The 16557-nt window shown below is 48.0% G+C and overlaps 1 pseudogene; it reads left to right on the forward strand.

The window, feature by feature from the left end:
* The first annotated feature begins 2202 nt into the window (after positions 1–2202).
* Positions 2203–16557, forward strand: part of LOC135216233 (NFX1-type zinc finger-containing protein 1-like) — a 228053-nt pseudogene continuing 213698 nt past the window's right edge.

Raw genomic sequence — 16557 nt, forward strand, 5'->3', positions numbered from 1 at the left:
TTCTCCTCTGTGTGTGTATGTGTGTGAGACAGAGAGAGAGAGATAATCATGAAGTCTCATGATCTCATCAACATGTATTTGTTGTGTTCCCTTTCCTTCCCATTTGTATCTTTTCGCCAATAAAGCAGATTTGCATTCAGCGTCTGTCATTTACCTGTTGCGCTCATAATTTCAAAAAAATACCAAACTAATATGAAGTTTTCCTTCAATTGCAATCCCCGATGCCTTTTTTATTAAATTTATTGGTTTTATCACAACTTATCGTCACTAGCGGCTCACGGTATTTACTTTTAATAAGAACTAGAGATATTTTCGCTTTTTTTTTATTTTGAAATTCTGAAATTTATGCAATGAATTTTCTCTTTTATTTTTTCATGCATTATCCTTTCTTAGAAGAATGGAAAATTCAACGAGATCATTGTACAATCAGCGCCTCAGTGGCGTGATTGGTATGGTCTTGATCTGCCACCTCGGTGGCCGCGAGTTCGATTCTCGAGTATTCCATTGAGGTATTAGAGAAGTGTATTTCTGGTAATAGAAGTTCACTCTCGACGTGGTTCGGAAGTCACGTAAAGCCGATGGTCCCCTTGCTGAATAACCATACTGGTTCCATGCAACGTAAAAACACCATACAAACAAACAAATCATTGTACAATTGCATGCTATCTTATAATATATAAAGACAGAAGAACATATCATTCAAAGGAAACAGCCCTCACAATGGATTAAAGAAGAGGATGTATACCATCCAGCAGGCACAGATGATCTAAACTAAGCTCTCACAGACACGAGAGTAGAGATCTCGTGATTTTTGAAGACTCGCGTCCTCTGTAGGCTGCTGGATGGATAGGTAGTACTGCAGTGTCCGGGCTCGATAACAAATGCAGCGGGTGATTTGAGTATTGAGGTTAACCATCGAATTCGAGACGAGTGGCAATCTGGAGGCGGTAACGAGTATCAGGCTTACTCTTCAGGCCTATCCACACTAAGAAGCATTGTTTGCAAACTATGTTTCCTGTCCAGACCTCAGTTGCCGTCAGGATGCTTGTGGTTCAGTAGCCTCTGTATTATACTTGGCTATTTTAATGCACTCGAGGAGGGATAAGAGAATGAAAAAGAGATGAGGAATTTTTCGAAAAAGGGCCAAGTCATGCTGACTTGCTTCTGGCGGAATTAACAATAGATGCATATATGCATATACACATTGAACATGTGCACATATAGCTACATATATGCATGTATACATATGTATATAAGTGTATACATACATTATACATGTGTATTATAGACTAGTAATATACACAGAAACTAAATGTTCCATTCTGGATGGGAAACAAATATGCGGTAAAAAGTGTTTGCACACAAACTGTTTGTTGCAAGCAATGTTTCTAGTGTGGACAGGCCTTATAACATGACTTTTAGGCTAAAGGGTAACGTGCATACGGTACGTGACGATACGATTCGCTGTGGTATGTGGGGTAGTAGCAGAACCACCTAGGAAATCGAAGAAAAATAAGTTAGACGAGGAAATGAACATGAACAGATACTATAAGGGACGAGAAGAGAGTAGTATATATGAAATGAACACACTAGTGGATCAAGAAAAGTAACTGAAGTGTCAAAGAAAGCCCGAGAATCAAGACTGGATAATGTTGCAAGGGAGCTCATGGAAATGGAGGTGCTATGCCAGGGACGTCGGTTTGGGGGAATGGGCTGGTGGCAACTGCCCCTCACCTCACCCCAAGACTCTTGTTGGCCCTCCAAGCGTCAACTTGGCCCCCCTCACCTCTAGAAGTAACAGCAGCTGGTTTTCCTTATTCCTACCGAAATTCAAATGTGTCCTTACATTAAGTTATATCGATCTATGTCTGTCTATATTTCTCTATCACACATTGTTTGTCTGCCTATGTGTCTGTCTGTCTATATGTATGTATGTGTATATGTGCGTGTCTGTCTGTAGTCTTAACCTATCTATGCGGTCTGCAGAGGAAGGGATGATCCATAAAATTTCAATTAATCAAGTTTTCCTTAACAAAATCCGATACCTTCCTCATCGATATCACTAGTTCGCTACGAATTTACATTTTGAATTGCTAACTGAACCTGAGTACAGTACAGGTTCAAGTCATGTTCAGGGAGCTCATAAAACGATCGTTGCAGTCTCGAGTCTTGAGATAGTTTCGAATTTTCTAAAACAGTCTTTATAATGATGCAGCCTGAAATACGTCTGTGCTTTGATTTCGCTAGCAGTTCATGTTTATTTATCAACTAGGCTAATCATTTGAATTGATATAAAGCTGCAATCTAATAATGAAACGCTCAAAATCACAGCCACCAATCACAGGGATTTTTGCTAAGAAAAAGAAAGAAGTTGAACCAGAACACGCTGCCTCAACTGAACTGGATAAAAAACATCGGGAACTTGAAATAGAAAATGAACAAGTGTGTGCGAGTGCCACTGAATCTAAACCTAAGAAACAGACAGATATTGATCCGGAACCTTCATCATCACAAGTCGTAGTAGTAACACATCATCGTGAACGGTAAGTTGCCTTACATTACATAATTAATTATCTTTGGCCCTATCATGATGACATGCAGTAGAAATGTAGGTTACATATTTCTACAAAATCATGAACATGTAGATGTAGCTGATTTTACGCGAATAATAACATGGTGGTTTTCGTCTGTATGTTACCTGACAGAAGGCCATTCCCAATAAAAAAATAAAATCAACGTTTTTTTTTTTTTGGCAACAGACGATAATAATCATAATTCTTAAATGGGAAATGAGTAGATCATATGAAAACGGTTAAATACAAAATCATGAACAAATGATTGTTGTGCCGCCAATTTTCCACAAAGAACAATAATGGTGCAAGAAAGGGAGGCGGGATTTGGGGTTTGTCGGTGTCCGGGTTTCCCAATACCTATCGATGGTGTTTGATTTGGCAGAGAGAGGCATGAGCAAGTCATTGTAGGTACCAATTAAGAGAAATTGTGCTGAGCAAGCAGCCTGATATTCATGAACTTGGCTTTCTAATCTTAACTGGGAAATTAAAAACTTGAGACTGTAAGAGATTTAAGGCAGCTATATTTCAAAACCGCCAAGCCTCGGAAGAACAAGCTGTTCAAGAAATCTATGAACGGAAACTGAAGCATATATAATGACCGACAGAATGACTCTAAAAGTAAACGAGGACGACGAGAACTGGAGAAAACTTACCTCTTTCCAAAGCCGTACACGATTCCTTGCCTAACTCGGTAACATAGCTATCACGGCAAAAGTTAAAACTTTAAAGTTGTTTTATTTGAAACTTTTAAGTTCCGAGTTTTTAATTCGTAGCAACAATATAGAAAAGTAAAGTAGAGCAAGTAGCTCATCGATTTTGTTGACTGCATACAGGTTAAGTATAAATACGTTGGTCGGTGACCTGTGTCGTACCGTCGTACGTAGTCTGTACCGAGGTATCTAACACTCGTTGGTATGTACAACTGAGGGTAAGGTGGTAGCTACTTATTGTATTTGTTATGTTACACCATTTCTTTCATTCACATGATATGTACTATATGCTAAAGCTGGATAAGCGAATCTCTTGACAGTCACTCTAGTTGTCATAATCAGCGATGGTTTCTTTGTTGCAAAGGAATTTGCTGAAAGGAACTCGCTCGGTACGTGTATGCCGAGCTACGTGATTCATCGTCACAACTCACAAGTCTCCTCCTCTGCTTTCTGCCTTCTCGTCCTATTATCGCCAGTCGTGCGGAGCCTGCATGTCGTGAGCTTGCTGCATAGCAACCCCAATTGGTGATAATCTGACTTTAAGGCCAAAGGACGTTGTGTGTCATTTGGATATTTTGCTTCTGTATTTTGAAACCAACAGAGTAAGTGCTATTATGTACTATTAGCTCAAGTTAGGCCTAAATGTTCGTCATTGTAAATGTAATGCGAGTGTACAGTAGTCCATGGTGCAAGTTCTCAGGCCGTAGGGTTGGTTAGTACGTTCATATTCTCTTTTATTATTGCAGGCATTTTTGTCTAGGTAATTATTTTAGGTATGCTTTACTAATAAACACCTTTACTTGATTACTATGTATGTGGTTATAACGAAATACTAGTATTGTCTTTGCATCGGAAAGGGCCAAGGGGGCGGGTAGCACTAAGAAAGTACGACGGAAGAGACAGAGCAGACGGTGGGAGGAGCGATGGAGGGATGTAAACAAAACGAAAATTTTCCATGCTGTGGTTCTGTCAAGTCGAACATGTCTGCCACTGCACCGGCACTGCTCCTTGCAAGTTGCACGGGGAGTATATCAGCTGGAGATGATTGCATATGAAATTCATGTTGTGATTTTTGAACACAGAGTATTGTAGTGAAGGTATGAGTCCTGTTTCTTGCTTATCAGTCGTACTACAACCTATAGGTAGTAGTCCTATCATTTAGTAGCTAGAAGGTAGGTAGGGAGCATGCCTTACGGATCAAATGAAAATGGACTAGGTACAGTATGCTGGTCGCTGTTTATAATTGGGTTCACGATTGTCATGACGTAGCCAACTTGCTGGTCTAATGCAATACTACTACCTAATTTGCCAATACCAAGGTACTAGTACTACTACCTACAAGGGAATTTTGTATAGGCAAAATGGGTCTACTTAGGGTAAAACATCACCGACTACCAACACTTATCACTCTGGACGGGTCTTATTCACTCTATATTTAATTGGTGAAACAAGAATACAATTACAACTCTAAGCATACCATTCAAAAGATTGAAGTTTCGTCAACATAATGTGATATATGAAAGCCCCATATGAACTAAAATAAGCATGTGACACTCTTTGTAAAATGTTTTAAAGGTAGTTTTGAAATCCAATATGGCGGCTACCGTGTGGATGGCAGGTTCTGGTCAGTGACGGACACCATCTTTCCCAGCCTTCCCAGCACTCATTTGAACAATGTTAGCGTACTAGGGTAGAATATCACAGCAAGCCAAGCAGGCCACCTACAATCAACGCAAGCCACCCTCCGAAAAAGTACATTATAACGCGTCCTGACACCGGAGATGGGCATCAGTCGCGACTTCTTGTTGGTGAAAAACGGAGCTAAAGACCTCTACTCTCCTTTCGAAGTAAGTATTTTCTCCAAAGTTAGAAATTAAGGCCAAATTTTAAGATTTAAACAGAGGGTACTGAAAAGGGTGGCTACGGCAGTGGAAATCTCACCAAAACGCTTTAGAAATTTTTACTTACAACTAAAAATGTTTCGAAGATTGACGCTATCTTGATGTTTACGGAGTCGCTTGTGTCAACAAACTTCCCATTTCATGTGCTAAATCTGCACACCACTTGTACCCATAGACGCTGGGGCACTTTCATCACAACAATCGTAAACCCACCTCTTACCAGCACTTATTCAAGGGGACTACGGCATTCTTTGCGGCGTTTTGCGCTCTTCAATTGTTTATCAGTGTTGTCAATTGGTATGTGTTTACCCTCCAAACTAGGTATAAGACTTACACAAAACTGGGGAAATAAGTGAAATTAGCGTATCTATTTGTAGTATATATACATATTAGAGCAATTTTATCATTACTGCATTACTATGACAACTAGAATTCATCGAAACAGTTTGTAAATGCATCGGCGTATGTGTGACGCTCCACTAGATTGGCAACGATGAGCCATTTTTCCTCACGTCGTCTGCTCGTAAGTATACATCCGAAACATTTGTAATTTTTGGGGGTTAATTTGGTTGCAAAAAAGGGATAATGGACATGAATTAAATAAACATTTTGAAGTAGAGTTAAACTAAATATTGAGTAAAGTAAACAATTAAGGGAATAAAGCTTTGCATCTCATAATCAGTGTTGTCGTCTGCTGCTCGTAACTTTGTTTACGGAGTGAGTGCTTAGGAAACACGAACAGCAATGTGGTTCGAGTGCACTGTGGAGTGAATTAAGACCAAAATGTGTATAATTACAATCAAATAAGCACTGTGGAGTTTCAGTTGTGATGGCAGGAAGGATAAAACCACTGATTACAAGGTAAGAATGAATTCAGTTCCAACCATAACCCCGGGAATAACAAGTTTCATACTTTCACTAATATAGGCAACAAAATGTTGTTGTTCCGATACGTAATACAAACCCTCGGTCCTTTAACAATAGGAAGTAGCTAGCGGCAGCTGGAACGGTCGTAAGCTTCGAACAAGGGGAGAACGGTAGTTAACTGCTTGTCCGATCGTCGCGCGCCGCGCGACTGGGAGGTAAACAAATCACTTTTGCTTTCGGCCGTGTGTGGGAAGGACGTGCTCGTCATCGCTCTGCCCGCTTGTCGTTTGCTTTGAGTTTGAGTATTTGCCCTCTTTTTCTGTATAAATCAGAGTGATTGTAAGTACTTTTGCATTTCTTTTGTTGATCATTGCAATGAGTGAAGAAGAAATGGAGATATCAAACACGCCCCCCGGTCGCCCGTAGAGTGTGTTCCCGGCTGGAGGGGCGTAGATGTGGGGGATTTAGATCGTTTGTCGATGTAGATCCTCACGAGGTTTGTACTCGTTGTCGGGGGCGAGAGTGCTCCCGCAACGAGCCCTGTGTAATATGTATGAATTGGTCCGAGGCGCAGTGGGTGCTGTACGAGGGCAGGAAGAGACTTAGGCCGCCCAAGAAGTCATCGGAAAGTCCAGTGACTCCTTTGGTAACGGACACTTCGTCCTCTTTCCTGCCCCCCGGCCAGCCCCCACGGTTTGCGCCTTCCCCTGCGGGGGGGGGTAGCGGAGTCCTTCTCCTCTCTCGATCCGTCGAGTGTGGATGAGGGCGCCCGCTACCCGGACGTCCAGTTGTACTCGGGGTCTTCCGTCCGCTCTGGGGGGGGTTCTTCTCCCCCCAGGCGTGAGGAAACCCCTCTAACTAACCCGACTGTTGCTTCCGCAGGTGTGCCATCAGCGAAGGACGACCTGGGACAGGTGTGGGAGTCGCTGGGACTGCAGGGAGTGCCGAGCATACAGCGGTTGGCGGGGTCGGCAGTGGTCACTCATGGTGCGGTGACCACTACAACAACCACAATCTCGACACCAGCATATGAGATGCCACCGCATCTGGGTGTATACACCACATATCATGTAGGTGACACCCACGGCTGCGATCCAAAATCCCATTCCTGCCGTGTCAAGAGGACGGTGCCACCACCACCTGGGTTCTTTGTATTGCCGACCCCGGACTTCCGCTGCCCAAAGAGTACCCCCCTGGACCTGCCGCCAGTGCCGAGGATGACGGTAGCTGCCGACAGGACGCCTGTGGCTCTCCTGTGGTACCTGCCGTGCCTGCCGTACCTGTTGCTGTCCCAGCCGCTCATTCCTTTTCAGATCGGGGGCCTGCTGCTCATTCACTTTCAGATGTTCCTGCCGTTCCTGCTGTTCCCGGACCTGTTCCTGTTGTTCCTGCTGTTGGTGGTGCTGTCACAGTCCCAGGTCTTTCCGGACAGGTGCAGTCGGGCCCTGTTGCTTCGGCAACTGCCCCGGCTCCCTCCTGGATGGAAGACCTGACGTCTGTCCTGCGGAGCCTGGCGAAGAAGAAGAGGAAGAGGAAGAAGGTGTCGTCGTTGTCTTCGTCGTCTTCTTCGTCGTCTGCTGCCTCTCCTTCCCCTTCGACTTCTAAGGCTAAACAGCGAAGAAGAAGAAGGTTGCCTCCTCCCCCCCTAAGAAGACTCCTTCGGGATCTTCTAAGGGCCCGGCTCGCTCAGGCGAGCTGGGGAGCTCTTCTGCTGGTCCTCCTGTTCCTTCGGAACGGGCCCGTCGCTTCTTCTGCAAAGAAGAAGTCGACGGGGACCAGAGGTGCACCAGCCTCGGCTGGTGCGTCCTCACCTGGTGCTAGCGGTTCTGCCGCTAAACCAGGTTCCGTCTCGGCCGCTTCTCGTTCGCGAGAAGCACCGAGTGGACGCTCTTCCAAAGAAGACCGTCCAGCCAAAGTTTTGACGCCCGAGCTCGCTCGCCGTCAAGACAGCGGCGCGGAGCAGAAGACTGGCGAGAGTCGTGCACACGACTCTCGCCAGGCCAGTGGACGCTCTCGCAGCGATCAACTGGCTGCTCGGGCTGACGTGACGGTCGCTGACCGGCCGCGGGTTGAGGCGAGGGAAGGAGTCCCCACGGCCGCCGGTACCAGCCACGGCTGGTACCAGCGGCTTGACGCGCCGAGAGGACGCTGGCCGGTCTCGACGCGACAGAGAGCCTAGCAGGTCACCCGTCCGCCGCTCCCGATGGGACCGGGCGGAGACGGTGACCAGCGGCAGCTCGCCTGACACTAGAGATCGGTCTCGACGTTCTCAGCCGAGCCAATCGCCCCAGGCGAGCGGCAAGGCTAGGCCTGCTGCTCGACCGTCACCGCGGGTTGACGATCAGCAGCAGCCCTCCACGCACGCTGGTCCGGCCAGCGAGCGAGGGGGGAAGCGTCAGGTCTGCCTCTCCCGCCCTACTTCAACCTCCTCGGGCTATACCGGGAGGAGCGAGGTACCGAGGAGCGATCACGAGAGGTGCGCCGCTCGTGACCCAGCTATGACGCCGTACGGATCAGGCACGGTTTTAGGACCGACAGAAACGAACGTACGCGCAAGTAGTTGGAGGCGACCGTCAGGGGTCTGTCGCTGTTCCTCCTTCTGAAGGAGGAGTATCGCGGGATATGCTCTTGCTGGAGGACTGGACGGTCCTACTCCACAAGACGCTGTAACTCCCGAGATACAGAGGAACTTTGCGGAGGTCATTAAGCTGATGCGTCTGCATAATGACCTCGCGGAAGGATCGCCGCTACCACCGGCAGAGCCCACGTCCCAGCTCGAATCATTTTTGGGGTCCCAAGAGGGAACCCAAAATGATGGTGGGGTTTACCGCGATCTGACCTTGCAGACTCGGTCCTGGATCAGGTGGAGAATCTCGTCTCAGGACGGGAGGACTCGCTAAAGTCCGGACGGTCTTCTAAGCTGCTTCCTCCTCCTCTACAGCGGCAGAGGCGATTCTACGTGCCTCGGAAGACCCCGATACTGCCGAAACAGGTTAACCCGGAGTTAGCGAGGCTGACTCCAGGTGTGTCCCTGCAGCAGCTCCTGTCGGAGAACCTATGGTTCTCGCAGCAGGAGGCACTTGCCCTGGAATCTACCGCTATGGCAGCATTCCAGGCAGTTTCTGGTTGGATTTGTGGTCCCTCACAATATCCAAAGTATCGGCCGGCTCTGGGAGCTCTGCTCTCGAAGACGACGCTTCTTTTAGGAGACTGTGCCAGTCTGGAGGAAGAGCAATCTCTTACCTCGCCCATCAGACTGCTAACCTGTGGGCCAACTTGGTTCTTCGACGTAGGGACGCAGTCCTTACCCGAGTGACCAAGGGGGCGGGCGTGAGGCGGCACTCGGGCTTCGAAATGGACCTCTTAGGAGTTCCCCAGCTCTCTTCCCTGGAGAGATGGTGGACGCTGCGGTGGAAAGGCGGCGCACTGACGAGAGTGACCGCTTAGTTCACCAGGCAGTCTCGAAGGTTACTGGGCAATCTCGAGCGACTGCGGCCAAACCAAAGAGCTTGGCTAGCGCTTCCACGGCGGCGAAGACGGTTGCACCGTCCAAACCCCGTGTGAAGACTCCTGTAGTTTCAACTTCTGCTAGAGGAGGCCGCAACCAGCCCTCCTCCAGCCCTCCTTTCCCCGAGGGGGTGCTGGAAAGAAGTCGAAACGAGGTGGGAAACGCTAGGGACGGCGTTCCCCCTCACCTGCTGCCGGAAGTGGGGGGGTGCCTAGCGAGCCATTGGGCGACTTGGCAGCGCTACGGCGCCGAGAACTGGATAGTAGACGTCCTTCGGGAGGGATATCTACTACCCTTCGAGTCTCGGCCCCCCCTCATCTCCAATCCGGTCCACCTACAGACCTAGGTGCCGGGGATCAGTAAAGGACAACGCTCTTCGACAGGAGATCAAGACCATGCTGGCGAAACGAGCTGTAGAAATCGTGGAGGACCAGTCACCGGGCTTTTACAGCCGCCTCTTCCTAGTGGAGAAGGCATCGGGGGGCTGGCGTCCGGTGATAGACCTCTCTCCCCTGAACCGCTTCGTTCGCACGACGCGGTTCACGATGGCGTGGCACGATCGGTGCTCGACTCTATCAGGGGGAACGATTTCATGCTTTCAGTGGACTTGAAGGACGCGTATTTTCAAATACCCATCCATCAGTCCCTCCAGAAAGTACCTCCGCTTCATCTTCGACGGACGGTGTACCAATTCAGGGCACTTTGTTTCGGTCTGTCAACCGCCCCACACAGGTGTTCACGCGAGTGTTCACTCTGGTGTCAGCTTGGGCCCATTCGCACGGGATACGTCTTCTGAGTATCTCGACGATTGGCTAGTCCTGGCGAGCTCCCGCTCGCAGTTGCTACAGGACAGAGATCGACTCCTCAAGTTTTGTCGCGATCTGGGGATCGTGATAAACTACGAGAAGTCCGATCTCGAACCCAAGCAGAAGATGAAGTACCTGGGTATGCTGATAGACACGGTAGCAGGGCAGGTCTTTCCCGCAGACTTGCGTATCAGCAAATTCAGGGAGGCAGCCGGCCGGTTCCTGTCGCGGCAGGAAACAGGCAGCACAGCAATGGCAAGTCGTGATCGGCCATCTGTCGTCACTCGAGAAGTTAGTCCCTCACGGGCGTCTTCACCTGCGGTCTCTCCAGTGGAGGCTAAGGGAGAGTTGGTCTCAGGCCGAGGATCCTCCTTACTTTCCCGTGGCTATCACGGACAAGGTGAGGCAGGACCTAGCCTGGTGGCTCGACGACAAGAACCTCTTTAAGAGGAGTGCCCATACGCACTCCCCCCCCGGAGATGCTTCTGTTCTCAGACGCATCGACCGAGGGATGGGGCGCACACCTGGAGGAGTTGCTGACTGCAGGTGTGTGGGACCATCACGAAAAGCACCTTCACATCAATGTCCTGGAACTCAAGGCGGCGTTCTACGCTCTCCAAGAGTTTCAGGACCGCTTGGTGGGACACTCAGTGGTGTTGATGTGCGACAACACCACAGTAGTGGCATATGTCAACAAGCAGGGGGGGCTAGTGTCTCTTCCGCTCCATCAGTTGACGGTGCAGGTGCACGAGTGGGCCACGGCTCACTCGATAGAGCTGTCAGCACGCTACATTCCAGGCAAGAGGAATGTAGTAGCAGACAAGCTCAGCCGTCGGGATCAGGTGATATGGGACCGAATGGTCTCTACACCCACCGACTAGCGGAAAAGGCTCTTCAACCTGTGGGGGCGACCGGATCGTAGACCTGTTCGCCACCCGGCACAACAGAAAACTTCAGGTTTTCTTCTCAGCTGTGCCGGACCCATGGGCTGCTGCAGAGGACGCTCTCCAACACCCCTGGGACAACCTCTTCGCTTACGCCTTTCCTCCCTTCTGTCTGATTCGGAAAGTGATCAGTCGAGCGCTGGTCACTCACAAATCTCAGAATGATCCTGTGGCTCCCAAACGGCCGGCCGAAGCCGTTTGGTATCCGGACCTGCTGGCTCTTCTTGGCGGACGCACCGAGAGAACTACCCACTTGGCACAACCTTCTAGCCCAGCCACACGTAGAACGGTACCACCAAGCAGTCCAGTCCCTTCAACTTCACGGCTGGCTGTTATCCACCATCTCTTGCGAACGAGAGGCTTTTCTCGTAGCGCAGCAACAGAGATGGCTGGGACACGTCCGACAGTCCTCTGCAGCTGTGTACCAGGGGAAGTGGGCCGTCTTCTGTGGTTGGTGTCGTAGACAGGGTCTGTCTCCTCAGAGCCACTCTTCAGCAGGTAGCGGATTTCCTCGTGTTTCTTCGCCGAGAGAAGCTCCTCTCAGTACCCACAGTTAAAGGATATAGAGCAGCACTGGCGCTCGTCCTAAAACTGAGGGGACTGGACATCTCGAATTCGTTCGAGATCTCCTTGCTAATGAGGAGCTTCGAAAGGTCTTGCCCACCCAGGGAACTCAGGCCCCCCCCTGCGTGGGATGTGACTCTCGTACTTAGGAGTTTTGACTCGAAGACCCTTCGAGCCACTCCGAGAGTCGTCAGACAGGGATCTGACTCTCAAGACCCTCTTCTTGCTGGCCCTGGCATCGGCGAAGAGAGTAGGGGAACTACATGGCCTTTCTTATCATGTTAAACATACCAGAGGCTGGGGATCTGTGACGCTCGATTTCGTCCCGAACTTCGTAGCTAAGACTCAGAATCCGTCGATCCCTGACGACAGGTTCGAGTCTTTCACGATCCCCTCCCTTCTGGACTTCACCGATAACGATGCGGATGAGATGCTGCTTTGTCCTGTGAGGGCGCTACGGCGCTATCTGAAGAGAACTCGACATCTCAGGCCTGAGTGTCGACCGCCTCTTCGTTAGCACTGGGGTACCAAGAAAGCGTCTCCAAGAACACGCTTTCTTTCTGGCTGCGTGAGGTGATCAGGAGAGCGTACGAGGCTGATGGTAGCGACGACATCCGTACGCTCCGACCGAGAGCCCACGAAGTCAGAGGTATCGGACCCTCCTTAGCGTTCCGTAAGAACTTCTCCGTGGCGCAGGTCCTGAAGGCAGGTGTCTGGGCCAACCAGACCACCTTCACGTCCTTCTACCTTCGGGATATTGCCCACAAGTCCTTGGATACTTTTTCCTTGGGACCTGTGGTGGCTGCTCAACACGTTGTGTAAGCTTACCCAGCACCCGACATGGCAGAACAGCATCGATTCCTGGTATGACTGGGAGAATGAATGTGCGAATGAGAGAGTGACTGGCTTCTCTTCACCATCTTTCTCTACCTCTACCTGTGGGCAGAGGGATACGGTCGTTACCTTGCTGGAAGGGAGTCAGATGCAGGTAAGCTATTCCACAGAGCTCCATCCTATCTCTTTAACTAGAGATAGGAGTGTATATCCACCACTTTCTCCAACAAGGGGAGAAAGTGGATGCCTACATGAGACAAACCCATTACTTTACATTTGCTCATGTAAAGGAAAAAGTTCTTACAATGCTGGTACAAAGAGATACGCTTGCCTCTCTCTTAGTACTCGGCCCAGAGGTCTGACCATTGATCCTGCGGTGCACACCCCGATCAATCGGACAGAGGCTTGGATCCCTCCCTCGCTCTTACGACCAGGGAGGCATTCCAGGGATGGACGAACACCAGTCTGTTCATCAAAAGACTCAGATTCCTCCCACCAAGAAGTGAGTCTTCCTATTGTTAAAGGACCGATGGTTTGTATTACGTATCGGAACAAATGACAATTTGTCGAAAATTGCATTTTTCCTAACTATACAAACCTGAGGTCCTTTACATATAGTCCCTCCTCATGCCACCCCTCACTCTGCGTATTTTGCATGGGCCAAAAGCAAAAGTGATTTGTTTACCGCCGCGCGACGATCGGACAAGCAGTTAACTACCGTTCTCCCCTTGTTCGAAGCTTACGACCGTTCCAGCTGCCGCTAGCTACTTCCTATTGTTAAAGGACCTCAGGTTTGTATAGTTAGGAAAAATGCAATTTTCGACAAATTGTCATTTTTATTGTGCTGATTACAACTGCAATCTTGAGTAAGATCAATAAACGTTACATACATACGCTAACATTGTTCAAATGAGTGCTGGGAAGGCTGGGGAAAGATGGTGGCCGTCACTGATGAGAACCGTCCATGCAAAACGTAGCCGCCATATTGGATTTCAAAACTGCCTTGAAAACATATTTTACGAAGAGCTCACATGCTTATTTTTAATTCGTATGGGGTTTCATATATCACAAAATATGTTGACGAAACTTCAGTCTTTTAAATGGTATGCTTAGAGTTGCAATTGTATTCATGTTTCACCAATTAAATATCGAGTGAATAAGACCCGTCCACCGTGATGAGGGTTGGCCTGTCGTGATATTCTACCCTATATATGTAACGTTTATTGATCTTACTCAAGATTGCAGTTGTAATCAGCACAATAAAACAACATTTTGTTGCCTATATTAGTGAAAGTATGAAACTTGTTATTCCCGGGGTCATGGTTTGAACTGAATTCATTTTTACCTTGTAATTGGTGATTTTTATCCTTATTGCCATCACAACTGAAACGCCACAGTGCTTACTTGATTGTTATTATACACATTTTGGTCTCAGTTCACTCCACATTGCACTTTAAACCAGTTGCTGTTCCTGGTTCCTAAGTGCGCGCGCCACAAACACAGTTACGAACAGCAGACGACGACTGCAAAGTTTTATTCCCTAAATTGTTTACTTTACTCGTTATTTAGTTCAAATTTACTATGTTTATTTAAAAATGTTAATTTAATTCATGTCTATTATCCAGTTTTTGCAACCAAATTACCCTGAAGAATTACAGTTGTTCCGACACGGCATACAAACCTTCGGTCCTTTTACAATAGGAAGGTACTAGCGGCAGCTGGATAGGTCGTAAGCTTTCGAACAAGGGGTTCGGTAGTTAACTGCTTGTCCGACAGGCGCGCGCGCGACTGGGAGGTAAACAAATCACTTTTGCTTTCGGCCTGCTGGCGTGTGGACGTGTATCATCACTCTCTGCCCGCTTCATCGTCGTTGCTTTCGCATGGTTGTGCTTTTCTTTTTCTATTTATCTAGTGAAACTGAATTGTAAGTACAATAATTTCATATTTATTTCCATTGAATTCAATTGTGAATTAAAGGATCTTGGTTTCACCACGCCCTCCGATTACCCGAGTGCCGGGACTGAAGGGCGTAAGTGCGGGAATTCATTTTCCCAGAAATGATCCTCGTATTGTGTATGCTCGTGCCAAGGGGGGCGGGGGAGAGCGCTCGCTCCGAGCGTATATTTGGTTGGAAATGTGTAGATGAAAATCATAAGTAAGTGCTCTTTTCATTTATATTTTTTTTTTTTTTTGACCTGTATGCTCGTTGCCGAGCGAATGCGCTCGGCACGAAAACTTATTCTGTATGGAAGTGGAATCGCAAGTACAGTATTCTTTTTCATTTTCATATATATTATTTTGATTGTAGCAATACTCATTTGTTCCGATATCGTATACAAACCATCGGTCCTTTAACAATAGGAAGTAGCTAGCGGCAGCTGGAACGGTCGTAAGCTTCGAACAAGGGAGAACGGTAGTTAACTGCTTGTCCGACGCGCGACTGGGAGGTAAACAAATCACTTTGCTTTCGGCCGCGTGTGAAGGATGTGTTCGTCATCGCTCTCTGCCCGCGTTCATCGTCGTATGCTTTGTTTATATGTTGGTTTGTTCCGATACGTAATACAAACCATCGTCCTTTAACAATATGAAGTAGCTAGCGGCAGCTGGAACGGGTCGTAAGCTTCGAACAAGGGGAGAACGGTAGTTAACTGCTTGTCCGACAGTCGCGCGGAGGTAAACAAATCACTTTTGCTTTCGGCGCGGGTGTGAGGACGTGTTCGTCATCGCTCTCTGCCCGCTTCATCGTCGTTATGCTTTGTTTACATTGTGTTTTCTCTATGGTTTGTTTGACTTGAAAATGATACTGTAAGTACACTGTTTTCATTTTCATTACTTAATTATGAAACAACATGGAGTTATCGCCGTAGATGCGGCGATTTCCTCTCTTTTCATGAATTGAACCCTTGAATTATGTCTCGTGCGCGGCTGCGCGCTGCCGCGCCGAGTCATGTATTTTTGGGCGGAAGTGTGTAATTGAAAAATGTAAGTACTCTTTTCATTATATTTTTGCCCTGTGCGTTCGTTACCGAGAGTGTGATTGCGCTCGGCACGAGCCTTTTAATTTTGTATAATAGAATGCAATGAAGTGGATTCGCAATTGCAATATTCTTTTCATTTTCATTTATTTATTTACATGAAATTTAATTTGGATCAGTTTTCGTTCGTACCCGGGAATTGATCCTTACGATTTTTTTATGTGAAAATGAAATCGCAAGTGCAGTATTCTGTTTCATTTTCATATATATTTTATGATAGCATCATATTATTGGATCAAGTTTCCGTTCTTACCCGGGAATTGATCTTTTCCCCCTTTAAGTTCTATGAAGTGAATCGCAAGGCAGTATTCTGTTTCATTTTCATATTACTTTTCACTGCTGTGCGGGGGTAGGGAAGCGAAGTCTGCCAGGAAGTCGTCGGAAAGCTCTCCCGCGACTCCCTTGGTATCCGATTCTTCGTCTTCCTTCCTGCCCCCCGCTCAGCTTCTTCGTTGTATTTTGTATTTTGGGGTCCTTCCTTGCGTTCGGGGTGGGGCATGTCTTCCCCCCGTGCGTGAGGGAACCCCTCTTACTAATCTATCTATGTTACCGCAGGTGCTACATACCGTGGGAGACGACCTTGGACAGGTATGGACCACCGCGGCGGCAGGGCGTGCCTAGCATCCACGGCTGCTGCAGCGTCTAGCGAGGTCTGGGGCGGTCTCCACTACTACCACGGCCGCTTATGCTGCTCCCCCCTCCTGGTCTACACTCCCCATGCTGTGTCGATGACGCCGTCTGCCGCTACTAGGGCCGCAGCCGTACCGAGGTGGGGTTTGCCGCCGCCAGCCTGTTTTCTTTGTGTTGCCTGCCCC

Source organism: Macrobrachium nipponense, chromosome 11 (assembly GCF_015104395.2).
Source record: "Macrobrachium nipponense isolate FS-2020 chromosome 11, ASM1510439v2, whole genome shotgun sequence".
Taxonomy (NCBI): Eukaryota; Metazoa; Arthropoda; class Malacostraca; order Decapoda; family Palaemonidae; genus Macrobrachium; species Macrobrachium nipponense.